The sequence below is a fragment of the Oncorhynchus keta genome, chromosome 34 (genome assembly GCF_023373465.1).
Source record: "Oncorhynchus keta strain PuntledgeMale-10-30-2019 chromosome 34, Oket_V2, whole genome shotgun sequence".
NCBI lineage: Eukaryota > Metazoa > Chordata > Actinopteri > Salmoniformes > Salmonidae > Oncorhynchus > Oncorhynchus keta.
In genome coordinates this window covers 78,918,603-78,931,382 of record NC_068454.1, presented here as the reverse complement: position 1 = coordinate 78,931,382, position 12,780 = coordinate 78,918,603, and the positions used below count along the sequence as shown (strand labels likewise).

The 12,780-nt window shown below is 50.3% G+C and overlaps 1 protein-coding gene across 1 annotated transcript in view; it reads right to left on the bottom strand.

The window, feature by feature from the left end:
- The window catches only part of LOC118379684 (histone-lysine N-methyltransferase ASH1L-like), a 43,617-nt gene extending 31,093 nt beyond the window's left edge, over positions 1-12,524 (bottom strand). Inside the window, 3 exon segments of the mRNA XM_052495202.1 lie at positions 201-894; positions 10,932-10,962; positions 12,040-12,524. The gene's annotated coding sequence lies outside the window, so the exon portion shown is untranslated.
- Positions 12,525-12,780: the final 256 nt, after the last annotated feature.

Genomic DNA, 12,780 nt, shown 5'->3' with positions numbered 1-12,780 from the left:
CTAATGCATATCATGCACAAGCCTACAGAAATGTGTAATAATATAGAATTGTGTCAAATGGGAATAGTTCTTCCCACCGGAGAGATTTGTAGGGGACCCGGTATATAAAGCAGAACTGAAGTACTAGTCAATGTAATAAATGAGTAGTAAGTGGTTAAAAAGTCAGGTATTCCGTGAGGTGGAGGTGGTTCTCTTCCTACCTGTTTGGCTGGCGCAGTCTGAGGGTTGGCTGGGCTGGGAGGGGTGGTTGTAGGGGCTGATGATGATGATGATGATGAAGACGGAGGCAGGGAGGAGTGTACTTTCCTGGTCTGGGTGGTGCTGGGGTCAGACCCCTGGTTCTGCTCTCCGTCCCCCTCCTCCTGAGGACGGTTCCCCTGCCCACTCCCCCCTCCCTCCTGACTCCCCCTCCCAGGCCTCTGGTACGTCCTGATGGTGGGTTTACACTCGTAGCCCTCCAGGGTCCTGGGGGGTTTCTTGGTGCGTTTGGCCGTTTGGACTCCGATCCTCAGCCTCACATTGCCCTCAGTGCAGCTCCTCTCTCTGCCTGGGAATGGGAGCTGTCTCTGCCCTGCAGCACCACAGCACCCCTCAATGAGCACCTCCAGTACTGCACCACCTCCTTCCTTCTCTATCCTCTTCCTGGTCCCACCGCCTACCTCTTTCTCTGGGTACTGCTGTGGTGGGGCTGTGGGGAGGAGAGGCGATGAGGATGGTGGAGGTCGAGATGCGCCCCCCTTCGCTCTCTGGTCCATCAGAGATGTGAGGGGGGACGGGTGGGGGGGGGGGCAGCACCCAGGGTGGAAGGGAACAGAGATTAAATAACAAAAGGCTTTCTTGACCCAACTGTCCAGCGCTTTGTCCCTCTCTGTCTGTCAGTCAGTCAGACTTGAACTGAGAAGGATGGAGTGAAAGAGAGAAACAGACAGAGAAAGAGGTTATTTCACTGACATCAGACATTAGTAGCAGCAATACAACAACAACAGGAGTCTGTCAGCTTTACTGAAAAACAACCGAATGACAGTCCAAATGTAAAGTACTTTACAAGAACGTGAAAACACAGAAACTATACTGCCTCTATGGCACTTACTATAATGCTTATAACAGACGACAAAAGACACCAGCTAAATGTCCTGTTCTCCACTGCAGCTAACCACAGCATCACCCAGCCTGGCAACCCGACACTATACTAAACCCTACAACTGGAGTCAGCTCCCTCTCTTTCCTCCGCTCTCTCCGTCCAAAGTCCGGAAGAAAATGCTGCAACACAATTTCCCTAGCCGCGTGTGTATGGTGTGTGTGTGTGTGGTGTACGTGTGTGTGTGTGTGTGTGTGGTGTACGTGTGTGTGTGTGTGTGTGGTCGTATGAAGCAGATGGCAGTAAAGTCACTCAGGAGATGATTCAGATGATGACCTCACTGATGACCTCACTGAATGGAACCCCAGGAGACCAATCATACTCAGCAGAGCAGCCCTTTCCAAGAATGCCTGCACTTACTGGAAAACTCTTTTGAAATCCTTTAAAAAGGTATCATTCCTTCATTCCTTCCTCTTTCTTTCTTTCTTTCTTTCGTTCGTGAAGGGATCACAGATCTAAGGGCTCATGCTCGATACCAACTTCTACTTCCCTCCACACTACAATCCTGCTACCTTTCCCTCCCTCTCTCCCTCCCTCCCTCCCTCTCACCCCCTCCCTCTCTCCCCCCTCCCTCTCCCTCCCTCCCTCCCTCTCCCCCCTCCCTCCCTCCCCCTCCCTCCCTCCCCCTCCCCCTCCCTCCCTCCCTCCCTCCCTCTCCCCCCTCCCTCCCTCTCTCCCCCCCCCCCTCCCTCCCTCCCTCTCTCCCCCTCTCTCTCCCTCCCTCCCTCCCCTCTACTGTACTTCTCTCTTTTCTCTCCAACCTTCTGTTTCATGTCTGTCAGCAACCCTTTGCAACTCTCTCTCTCTCTTTCTGAACAGACCACACAGTAAAACGGTCAACCCAGCACCAGGCACCGTATCCATGTTAATGAAAACCATATTTCCTCCCCCTCTTCTCTTCAGTCTTTTTCTCCTCTTCAACCTCAATCCTTCCATTCACATCCTCCAGAACTTTCTCCTCCTCCCCTCTCAGTAGTGGTGTAACACAAATTCGAAGGAACGGGCAAAACTTATTTTTGGAAACGAGTGTAAATTCCTCCCCCTCCCCTCGTTTCCTCTAAGTCAAGTAAGTTTTTCATTGACCCCATTGTAAATGGACTTTTAATGCTATGGAAAGTAACACACCCAACAATAACGTTCCCCTGAACAGCCATAGTTTACTCTCTGTCTCCGTCTCTGTCTCCGTCTCCCTCTCTCTGTCTGTCTCCCCCTCTCTGTCTCCCTCTCTCTGTCTCCCCCTCTCTGTCTCCCCCTCTCTGTCTCCCTCTCTCTGTCTCCGTCTCTCTGTCTGTCTCCCCCTCTCTGTCTCCCTCTCTCTGTCTCCGTCTCTGTCTCCGTCTCCCTCTCTCTGTCTGTCTCCCCCTCTCTGTCTCCCTCTCTCTGTCTCCGTCTCTGTCTCCGTCTCCCTCTCTCTGTCTGTCTCCCCCTCTCTGTCTCCCCCTCTCTGTCTCCCCCTCTCTGTCTCCCCCTCTCTGTCTCCCCCTCTCTGTCTCTGTCTCCTCTCTCTGTCTCCCCTCTCTGTCTCCCCTCTCTCTGTCTCCCTCTCTCTGTCTCCGTCTCTCTGTCTGTCTCCCCCTCTCTGTCTCCCTCTCTCTGTCTCCCCCTCTCTGTGTCCCCCTCTCTCTGTCTCCCTCTCTCTGTCTCCCCTCTCTGTCTCCCCTCTCTGTCTCCCCCTCTCTGTCTCCCTCTCTCTGTCTCCCTCTCTCTGTCTCCCCCTCTCTGTCTCCCTGTCTCCCTCTCTCTGTCTCCCCCTCTCTGTCTCCCCCTCTCTGTCTCCCTCTCTCTGTCTCCCCCTCTCTGTCTCCCCCTCTGTCTCCCTCTCTCTGTCTCCGTCTCTCTGTCTGTCTCCCCCTCTCTGTCTCCCTCTCTCTGTCTCCCTCTCTCTGTCTCCCCCTCTCTGTCTCCCCCTCTCTGTCTCCCTCTCTCTGTCTCCCCCTCTCTGTCTCCCTCTCTCTGTCTCCCCCTCTCTGTCTCCCCCTCTCTGTCTCCCTCTCTCTGTCTCCCCCTCTCTGTCTCCCTCTCTCTGTCTCCCTCGCTCCGTTTCCCTCTCTCCTTCTCCCTCTCTCCGTCTCCCTCTCTCCGTCTCCCTCTCTCCGTCTCCCTCTCTCTGTGTCTCCGTCTCCCTCTCTCTGTCTCCCGTCTCTCTGTCTCCCTCTCTCCGTCTCCCGTCTCTCTGTCTCCCTCTCTCCGTCTCCGTCGCCCTCTCTCCGTCGCCCTCTCTCAGTCTCCCTCTCTCAGTCTCCCTCTCTCTGTCTATGTCTCTCTGTCTCCCTCTCTCTGTCTCCCTCTCTCTATCTCCGTCGCCCTCTCTCCGTCGCCCTAACTCAGTCTCCCTCTCTCTGTCTCCCTCTCTCTGTCTCCCTCTCTCTGTCGCCCTCTCTCTGTCGCCCTCTCTCTGTCGCCCTCTCTCCGTCGCCCTCTCTCCGTCTCCGTCGCCCTCCCTCCGTCGCCCTCTCTCCGTCTCCGTCGCCATATCTCAGTCTCCCTCTCTCTGTCTCCCTCTCTCTGTCTATGTCTCTCTGTCTCCCTCTCTCTGTCTCCGTCGCCCTCTCTCAGTCTCCCTCTCTCCGTCTCCCTCTCTCTGTCTCCCTCTCTCTGTCTCCCTCTCTCTGTCTCCGTCGCCCTCTCTCAGTCTCCCTCTCTCCGTCTCCCTCTCTCAGTCTCCCTGTCTCTGTCCCTCTGTCTCCCTCTCTCTGTCTCCCTCTCTCTGTCTCAGTCTCCCTCTCTCAGTCTCCCTCTCTCAGTCTCCTTCTCTCCGTCTCCATCTCTCTGTCTCCATCTCTCTGTCTCCATCTCTCCGTCTCCCTCTCTCCGTCTCCCTCTCTCTGTCTCCGTCGCCCTCTCTCAGTCTCCCTCTCTCTGTCTCCCTCTCTCTGTCTCTGTCTCTCTGTCTCCCTCTCTCTGTCTCCCTCTCTCTGTCTCCGTCGCCCTCTCTCCCTCTCCGTCTCCCTCTCTCCGTCTCCCTCTCTGTGTCTCCCTCTCTCTGTCGCCCTCTCTCCGTCTCTGTGTCTCCCTCTCTCTGTCTCTGTGTCTCCCTCTCTCTGTCTCTGTCTCCCTCTCTCCGTCGCCCTCTCTCAGTCTCCCTCTCTCCCTCTCTCTGTCGCCCTCTCTCTATCGCCCTCTCTCCGTCTCTGTGTCTCTCTCTCTCTGTCTCCCTCTCTCTGTCGCCCTCTCTCTGTCGCCCTCCGCCTCTCTGTCGCCCTCTCTCTGTCTCTCCGTCGCCCTCTCTCCGTCTCCCTCTCTCAGTCTCCCTCTCCCCGTCTCCCTCTCCCCGCCTCCCTGTCTCCGTCTCCCTCTCTCCGTCTCCCTCTCTCCGTCTCCCTCTCTCCGTCTCCCTCTCTCCCTCTCTTTGTCGCCCTCTCTCTGTCGCCCTCTCTCTGTTGCCCTCTCTCTGTGTCTCCGTCTCCCTCTCTCTGTGTCTCCGTCTCCCTCTCTCTCTCTGCGTCTCCGTCTCCCTCTCTCTCTCTGCGTCTCCGTCTCCCTCTCTCCGTCTCCCTCTCCCTCTCTCCGTCTCCCTCTCTGTGTGTCTCCGTCGCCCTCTCTCCGTCGCCCTCTCTCAGTCGCCCTCTCTCAGTCTCCCTCTCTCAGTCTCCCTCTCTCAGTCTCCCTCTCTCTATCTGTCTCCTTCTCTCCGTCTCCCTCTCTCCGTCGCCCTCTCTCAGTCTCCCTCTCTCAGTCTCTCTCTCTCAGTCTCCCTCTCTCTGTCTCCCTCTCTCTCTCTGTCTCCCTCTCTCTCTCTGTCTCCCTCTCTCTGTCTCCCTCTCTCTGTCTCCCTCTCTCCGTCGCCCTCTCTCTGTCTCTGTCTAGTTGTCTCCTTCTCTCCGTCTCCCTCTCTCTGTCTCTCTGTCTCCTTCTCTCCGTCTCCCTCTCTCTGTCTCTCTGTCTCCCTCTCTCTGTCTATCTGTCTCCTTCTCTCCGTCTCCCTCTCTCCGTCGCCCTCTCTCCGTCTCCCTCAGTCTCCCTCTCGCTCCCTCTCTCTGTCTCTCTGTCTCCCTCTCTCTGTCTATCTGTCTCCTTCTCTCCGTCTCCCTCTCTCCGTCGCCCTCTCTCCGTCGCCCTCTCTCTGTCTATCTGTCTCCTTCTCTCCGTCTCTTCTCTCCGTCTCCCTCTCTCCGTCTCCCTCTCTCCGTCGCCCTCTCTCCGTCTCCCTCTCTCTGTGTCTCAGTCTCCCTCTCTCTGTGTCTCAGTCTCCCTCTCTCTGTGTCTCAGTCTCCCTCTCTCTGTGTCTCAGTCTCCCTCTCTCTGTGTCTCCGTCTCCCTCTCTCTGTGTCTCCGTCTCCCTCTCTCTGTGTCTCCGCCTCCCTCTCTCTGTGTCACCGCCTCCCTCTCTCTGTGTCTCCGTCTCCCTCTCTCTGTGTCTCCGTCTCCCTCTCTCTGTGTCTCCGTCTCCCTCTCTCTGTGTCTCCGTCTCCCTCTCTCAGTGTCTCCGTCTCCCTCTCTCTGTGTCTCAGTCTCCCTCGCTCTGTGTCTCCGTCTCCCTCTCTCTGTGTCTCCGTCTCCCTCTCTCTGTGTCTCCGTCCTCCCTCTCTCTGTGTCTCCGTCTCCCTCTCTCTGTGTCTCCGTCTCCCTCTCTCTGTGTCTCCCTCTCTCCTCTCCTCCCTCTCTCAGTGTCTCCTCTCCTCTCTCTGTCTCCCTCTCTCTGTTTCTCCGCTCCCTCTCTCTGTGTCTCCGTCTCTCTCTCTGTGTCTCCGTCTCCTCTCTCTGTGTCTCCGTCTCCCTCTCTCTGTGTCTCCGTCTCCCTCTCTCTGTGTCTCCATCTCCCTCTCTCTGTGTCACCGTCTCCCTCTCTCTTTGTCTCCGTCTCCGTCTCCCTCTCTCTGTCTCCCTCTCTCAGTCTCCCTCTCTCAGTCTCCCTCTCTCAGTCTCCCTCTCTCTGTCTCCCTCTCTCTGTCTCTGTCTCGTTGTCTCCTTCTCTCCGTCTCCCTCTCTCTGTCTCTGTCTCTCTGTCTCCTTCTCTCCGTCTCCCTCTCTCTGTCTCTCTGTCTCCCTCTCTCTGTCTCTCTGTCTCCCTCTCTCTGTGTCTCCGTCTCCCTCTCTCTCTCTCTCTGTCTCCCTCGCTCATTCTCCCTCTCTCAGTCTCCCTCTCTCAGTCTCCCTCTCTCTGTCTCCCTCTCTCTGTCTCCCTCTCTCTGTCTCCCTCTCTCTGTCTCCCTCTCTCTCAGTCTCCTCTCTCTGTCTCCCTCTCTCTGTCTCCCTCTCTCTGTCTCCCTCTCTCTGTCTCCCTCTCTCTGTCTCTGTCTAGTTGTCTCCTTCTCTCTCTCTCCTCTCTCTCTGTCTCCCTCTCTCTCTGTCTCCCTCCCTCTCTGTCTCCGTCTCCCTCTCTCTGTGTCTCCGTCTCCCTCTCTCAGTCTCCTCTCTCTCAGTCTCCCTCTCTCAGTCTCCCTCTCTCTGTCTCCCTCTCCCTCTCTCAGTCTCCCTCTCTCTCTCTCAGTCTCCCTCTCTCTCTCTCAGTCTCCCTCTCTCTGTCTCCCTCTCTCTGTCTCCCTCTCTCTCTCTCAGTCTCCCTCTCTCTGTCTCCCTCTCTCTGTCTCCCTCTCTCTCTCTCAGTCTCCCTCTCTCAGTCTCCCTCTCTCTCTCTCAGTCTCCCTCTCTCTCTCTCAGTCTCCCTCTCTCAGTCTCCCTCTCTCTGTCTCCCTCTCTCTGTCTCCCTCTCTCTGTCTAGTTGTCTCCTTCTCTCCGTCTCCCTCTCTCCGTCGCCCTCTCTCCGTCTCCCTCTCTCTGTGTCTCCGTCTCCCTCTCTCTGTCTCTGTCTATCCGTCTCCCTCTCTCCGTCTCCCTCTCTCTGTGTCTCCGTCTCCCTCTCTCTGTCTCTGTCTCTCTCTCGTCTCCCTCTCTCTGTCTCAGTCTCCTCTCTCTCCTCCCTCTCTCTCTGTCTCAGTCTCCCTCTCTCTCAGTGTCTCCGTCTCCTCTCTCCCTCTCCGTCTCCCTCTCTCTGTGTCTCCGTCTCTCCCTCTCTCTGTCTCTCCGTCTCCCTCTCTCTGTGTCTCCGTCTCCCTCTCTCTGTGTCCCTCTCCCTCCTCTCTGTGTCTCCTCTCCCTCTCTCTGTCTCCGTCTCCCTCTCTCTGTGTCTCCGTCTCCCTCTCTCTGTGTCTCAGTCTCCCTCTCTCTGTGTCTCAGTCTCCCTCTCTCTGTGTCTCAGTCTCCCTCTCTCTGTGTCTCCGTCTCCCTCTCTCCGTCTCCCTCTCTCCGTCTCCCTCTCTCTGTGTCTCCGTCTCCCTCTCTCTGTGTCTCCGTCTCCCTCTCTCTGTGTCTCCGTCTCCCTCTCTCTGTGTCTCCCTCTCTCCGTCTCCCTCTCTCTGTGTCTCAGTCTCCCTCTCTCTGTGTCTCAGTCTCCCTCTCTCTGTGTCTCCGTCTCCCTCTCTCTGTGTCTCAGTCTCCCTCTCTCTGTGTCTCAGTCTCCCTCTCTCTGTGTCTCCGTCTCCCTCTCTCTGTGTCTCCGTCTCCCTCTCTCTGTGTCTCCGCCTCCCTCTCTCTGTGTCTCCGTCTCCCTCTCTCCGTCTCCCTCTCCCTCTCTCCGTCTCCCTCTCTCTGTGTCTCTGTCTCCCTCTCTCTCTCCGTCTCCCTCTCTCCGTCTCCCTCTCTCCGTCTCCCTCTCTCGACCTCATTAATGATCTTGTGGCTGAATGGAAGCAAGTCCCAGCAGCAATGTTCCAACATCTAGCCCTTCCTATGCTGGTTTGTACTTGGGTAAATTACTTCATTTTGGATCCTTCTAATAACCATTTCTTTGACCGGATTATGTGGTGGGGACGCTATATTGATGATGTTTGCATATTTTGGTCCGGCTCAGAAGATGAACTTATTTCCTTCCACCAATACCTTAACAGCATTAACCCTAACATCAAACTAACTATGGAGTACAGCAAGGATAACAATCATCTTTTGGACCTCGACATTAGTAAAAATGACAAAGGTTGTTTGCACACATCAATCTTTAGGAAGCCTACAGATGGGAATACCATTCTGAGGGCAGACAGCTTTCACCCCAGAAGGATAAAAGAGAATATTCCATATGGCCAATTCCAAAGAGTCCTCAGAATTTGCGATCAGGAAACAGACCACAGTGTCAAATCTGCTGAATTGGAGAATCGCTTCTTGAATCGGGGCTACAGCGTTCAGGTCCTAAAAGATGCAGGTATAAGGGCTGGATTACTTGACAGAGAGAACTTGTTGCGAAGGGGAGAGCCTCGTGATACATCAGAGAGAGTGTATTCTGTTACAAAATACAGCACTGAAGCAGAGAACATTAAAAGAATCATTAAAAATAATTGGGGAATCATCCAAAGTTATATGCTACTATGCCAAGTCTTTCCTGAGCCACCAGTCATAAGCTTTAAGAGATGTCCTACCCTAAATGACACATTAGTCCACAGTTATCTTCCGGGTGACTCTCAAAAAACTTGGCTTGACCACAAACCCAAGGGCTCCTTTAAATGTAACCAATGCAACCATTGCAGTAATGTTGCACAGAAGAAGTATTCTGTTGATACAGCTTCCGAAATGAAATATTACGTCAAGCATTTCATTAACTGTAAAACCACTCATGTCATCTATAGATTGGAATGTCCACAGTGCAAGGTGTTCTACATTGGACGGACAAAGAGACGCCTTCAAGACCGCTTAGCGGAACACAAGTACGCCATACGGGTAGGTAATGAAGACTACCCCATGGCAAGGCACTACAAGTCCATGGCAACCCTGCCTCCCTACAAGCTATGGGTATTGATCACATTCCGGCCTCTTAGAAAAGGGGACCATCTAAAACAGTTCAACCAAAGGGAACGTCTTTGGATTTACTAACTACAGGCCACTAAATACTCTGGTTTAAATGAAGATATGGATTTCTCACCCTTCCTGTGGAGTCGTGATGGGTCCATTTGCTGTCATCTCGTGGACATTTAGTTTAGACTGTTGTTGTTCATGCTTTGCTGTGTTCTCGTGGACTATGGAATATATTGCTTTCTTATTCTTGACACTTCTCCCAGTCATATTTAAGGTTAGAACTACCTTTTAATGTTCTGATAATTCTAGCTTGGAGCTGTATTTTTATAATAACATAGCTACAGTATTTCACCTTTTAACGTGTATAGTATTGCTTACTAGGTGTGTCCAATCAATTGTGTAACCACTCCCTCTTCTAATTAGGGCTAATTGGAAAAGCTGTTCAAAAGAGGACATTGTATTCCTTTTTTTTGTACTCCCTGATGAACGCCATGCAGCCGAAACACAACTTTGTTTCTATTGAACATGAATAAAGGCATTTTAATTAATTATATGAAGAGTGCCTTGGTCCTCCTTTCTTTTTGATGATCTAGTGAAAAGCCTTCCAGAAGGCTGTTATAGCAGCAGCGGGGGAAGGGGGTGACCAGCTCCATATTAATGCCTATGATTTTGGAAGGAGATATTCGACGAGCAGGTTTCCATATACTTTTGGTCATGTAGTATACATGATAGTGATCGGTTGAGATAGTATTGCAGGATACTAAGTGGTACCGCTACTCCATACAAGCTGATGAGACACACACAGAGAAAAGTTTGTGGTCATACACACATCCTTAAAAACATAGGTGCTGGGCTAATAAAGAACAGTAGTAAAGAACAAGAAGGTCCTCACACTGTTAAAGCTCCCAATTCACAGCTTTATTGACAACGTTTCCATCTGAAACGGATCTTCATCAGGTCAAACAAACAAACAGAGTGTTCACATCCCAAAATATGCACATTTCACCTCACATGACCATTACACACATGATGCATGGTGGGTGCAAAAACAATTTGTGCATCTCTAATCATTTGATATCAATGAGATGGGAACATGTAGTAGTTACAAAAAATATATATATATTTACAAAATGACCAAGTAGGAGACCTGGAAGGCAAGATAAATCAAAAGTGATATATTCATGTAAGAAATGGTCTGATATCAAACTCTTGGTTCAAACCTTTTGGAGACACACAAACGATGAATCCAATACAATTACATTCTCAATAATTGATTATCAGTTCCCCCCAGGAGTCTTAACATGTTCGTTACCAATGTATCTCAGAGAGCTAATGTTGTGACACACGCACACTCTCTGCCCTTCTCTTCACGGTTATTACTGGCTGCATCAGGCTCTTGGTCGGTGGGTCGTACATTGTGTACCCTGGTCGCTACACTGGCTGGCTGATCTAGAACGGAGGGATGTCCAGTACCGGATTCACTGTGTGTGCTCTACCCGCGTTCACGGTGTCACTGTCATGTCAATTAGATTACGCACTAGTTTATTTTGCGAATTTCAATATTTATTGGCGATGCATCGTGATACCCAACTATGGTAGCTTGTAGGCATTACGCACAGTGCACATGGAACAATAACGTAGAGGTGATGACATGACAAATCGTGCTATTGTTGTTGTTGTCATTCATATAGCATATTTCATAGAACATCTGCCAATAAAACATATAATTGCACAACGGCATGAACCATTAAACTATTACATGTCTGTCAGTTATCACAATTTTCTATGGTGATAGAGTATTTTTTTGTGTGATGAGTCCATTCCCCTTTCCTCGCTCTCATCTGTCCTCTGTCTGCCATATTAATACTCGTGTCAGCAACATTGGCTTAATAAATATTATCACAGTCTGTGCTGGGAAAATTCAACCCTGGTCCCACACCTCCATAATAAATTATATGATAGATGCCATATTGTTGCAAACCTGTGATACAGCACGCTAGCATATACTTACTAACTAACATAACATGATAGTTTGATATGTTACAAAATTAGACAGATTCGTGCTACTTACCCAGCGTGCGCGTCCCAGAACTGCTTTTAGCCTACATTAGACAAGATAAGAGAGATTGGTGATACTGTCCTATCCTCTCGACAACCGTCAACAATCATGCGCTGTATTTAGATATTGGTTTGGTTACATAACTAAAGTCGCTGGGCCTACTCCTAGGAAACCCTACGCATAGGCTGGCTGGATACAGAAGAGAACAACATTTGCGCGGCGGTTTTCATAGCGCTCGGTTGAAGACACTACAGCAGCATTCTCCGTAGTAACTTGTCTCGACAGCTAGGTGGAGAGCTACTTACAGTACTGCAGGCGAAGGCAACTAGGTTCAGCCGCGGAGTCGATGGTTATGGGCCGGGGCATAATTATAATAATGCTGCAAATTCACCACAACTAATACCAATAATAGATTGTATTTTGAAAATAACAATAATTTCATACCTTGATTACATTGAGACATGATCACATGCAAAATACGTCTCGTTTTTAATTTGTGGTATACTTGGGAACATGTTTCCTAAATTAAACAAATGTGCAGCTGAATTCCTTGTCATTTTAGATTTTATTTGTATTTTACATAAACAAAATCCTATGTTTTATTTTGTAATAAAAATGGGGGAGATTGGGTATCACTCGCGGGCCAGTTTTGTTTAGTTTATTTTGTAACTGTTTCTCAGCCAGCCAGGAAAATGGAAAGTTGGGCTACATTGTTTCCTTCAGACTGATCAGATCGTTCACTGTGCTCGAGAACGGTGAACGCCCCCGCGAGGCTGCGTCATTCTGTCCCAAAACATTGTTGACAGCTAGGCTTTCTATTAGATTGCATCGTTGCGAGCTTCACTCGTAATAAATGATGAGCACATACACAAGCAATACCTTAGCAAAGGCAACTTTCATTAGACAATCTATTCAGAAGCTGTATGTGCAGTTGGCCGAAATAATCAAATACCTCAACAGTTCAATGTGCATCTAAATGATTTTTAAAAGTAGCTAAAAACTTATGTTCACAAAATAGCCTAAATGATTTAGAAATACATAATGATATAAAAAAACTAACAAAATGGCGACGACATATCAAGCCTGGCTTTCTCTTGGCCCTTCTTTCCCAAGCAGTTACCTGTTTGCATATCTGAATTCGTTCCTTGCGCAACCCGGGCACGGTTGAAGTCAGAGCGGACTGAAGCCCATTCACAAAACGGGGGCTTCTGAGCAGAAAGCGCCCGTAGTAGAAGCACTGAGTAGAAGGTTACAGCAGTCTCAAACAAGCTGAAAGCAACACACTGCACACTCTTTCAGGAGCTCCAAGAGGCGGGAGAGAAGGGAGGGAGAGAAGGGTGATTGATGTGCGCTATGGGAGATCCAGTAGACTGTAAGCCTATACAGCCAAAGCCTACTGTTTTTTTTTATTGTTTAGAAATTGTATTTCATTTGAAAAATGATCTCTATCGAGCATTATTGTGGTTGAATGTCACATATTAGGCCTAAGGCTATAATTATGTTTACTAACGAAAACAATATATATTTTTTAGTTTCATTCACGCATACTCCACTTTGAAATTTATGGGACCATCTTGCATAGAATCATCCTGAGAATGTTTATAGAGGTCCCCCCCCTCCTGGCATAACCATTGCAAACCTATAGGCCTAAATCCTAGGTCCATTGACTTAAATCTATTTTAGGCCAACTATTCTCATCACCCACCATTCGGTTATCCAACTGTAGACTCTTATTTATTTTGTATATATAGATTTTTTAAAATCTTTTTTATCGGACTGGTTCTAAATAAGACCACCTAGCTCTAAAAAAAAAAACTGTGGATGACATCTGGATTTGCGCAAACGATGCGCATATTTGAGC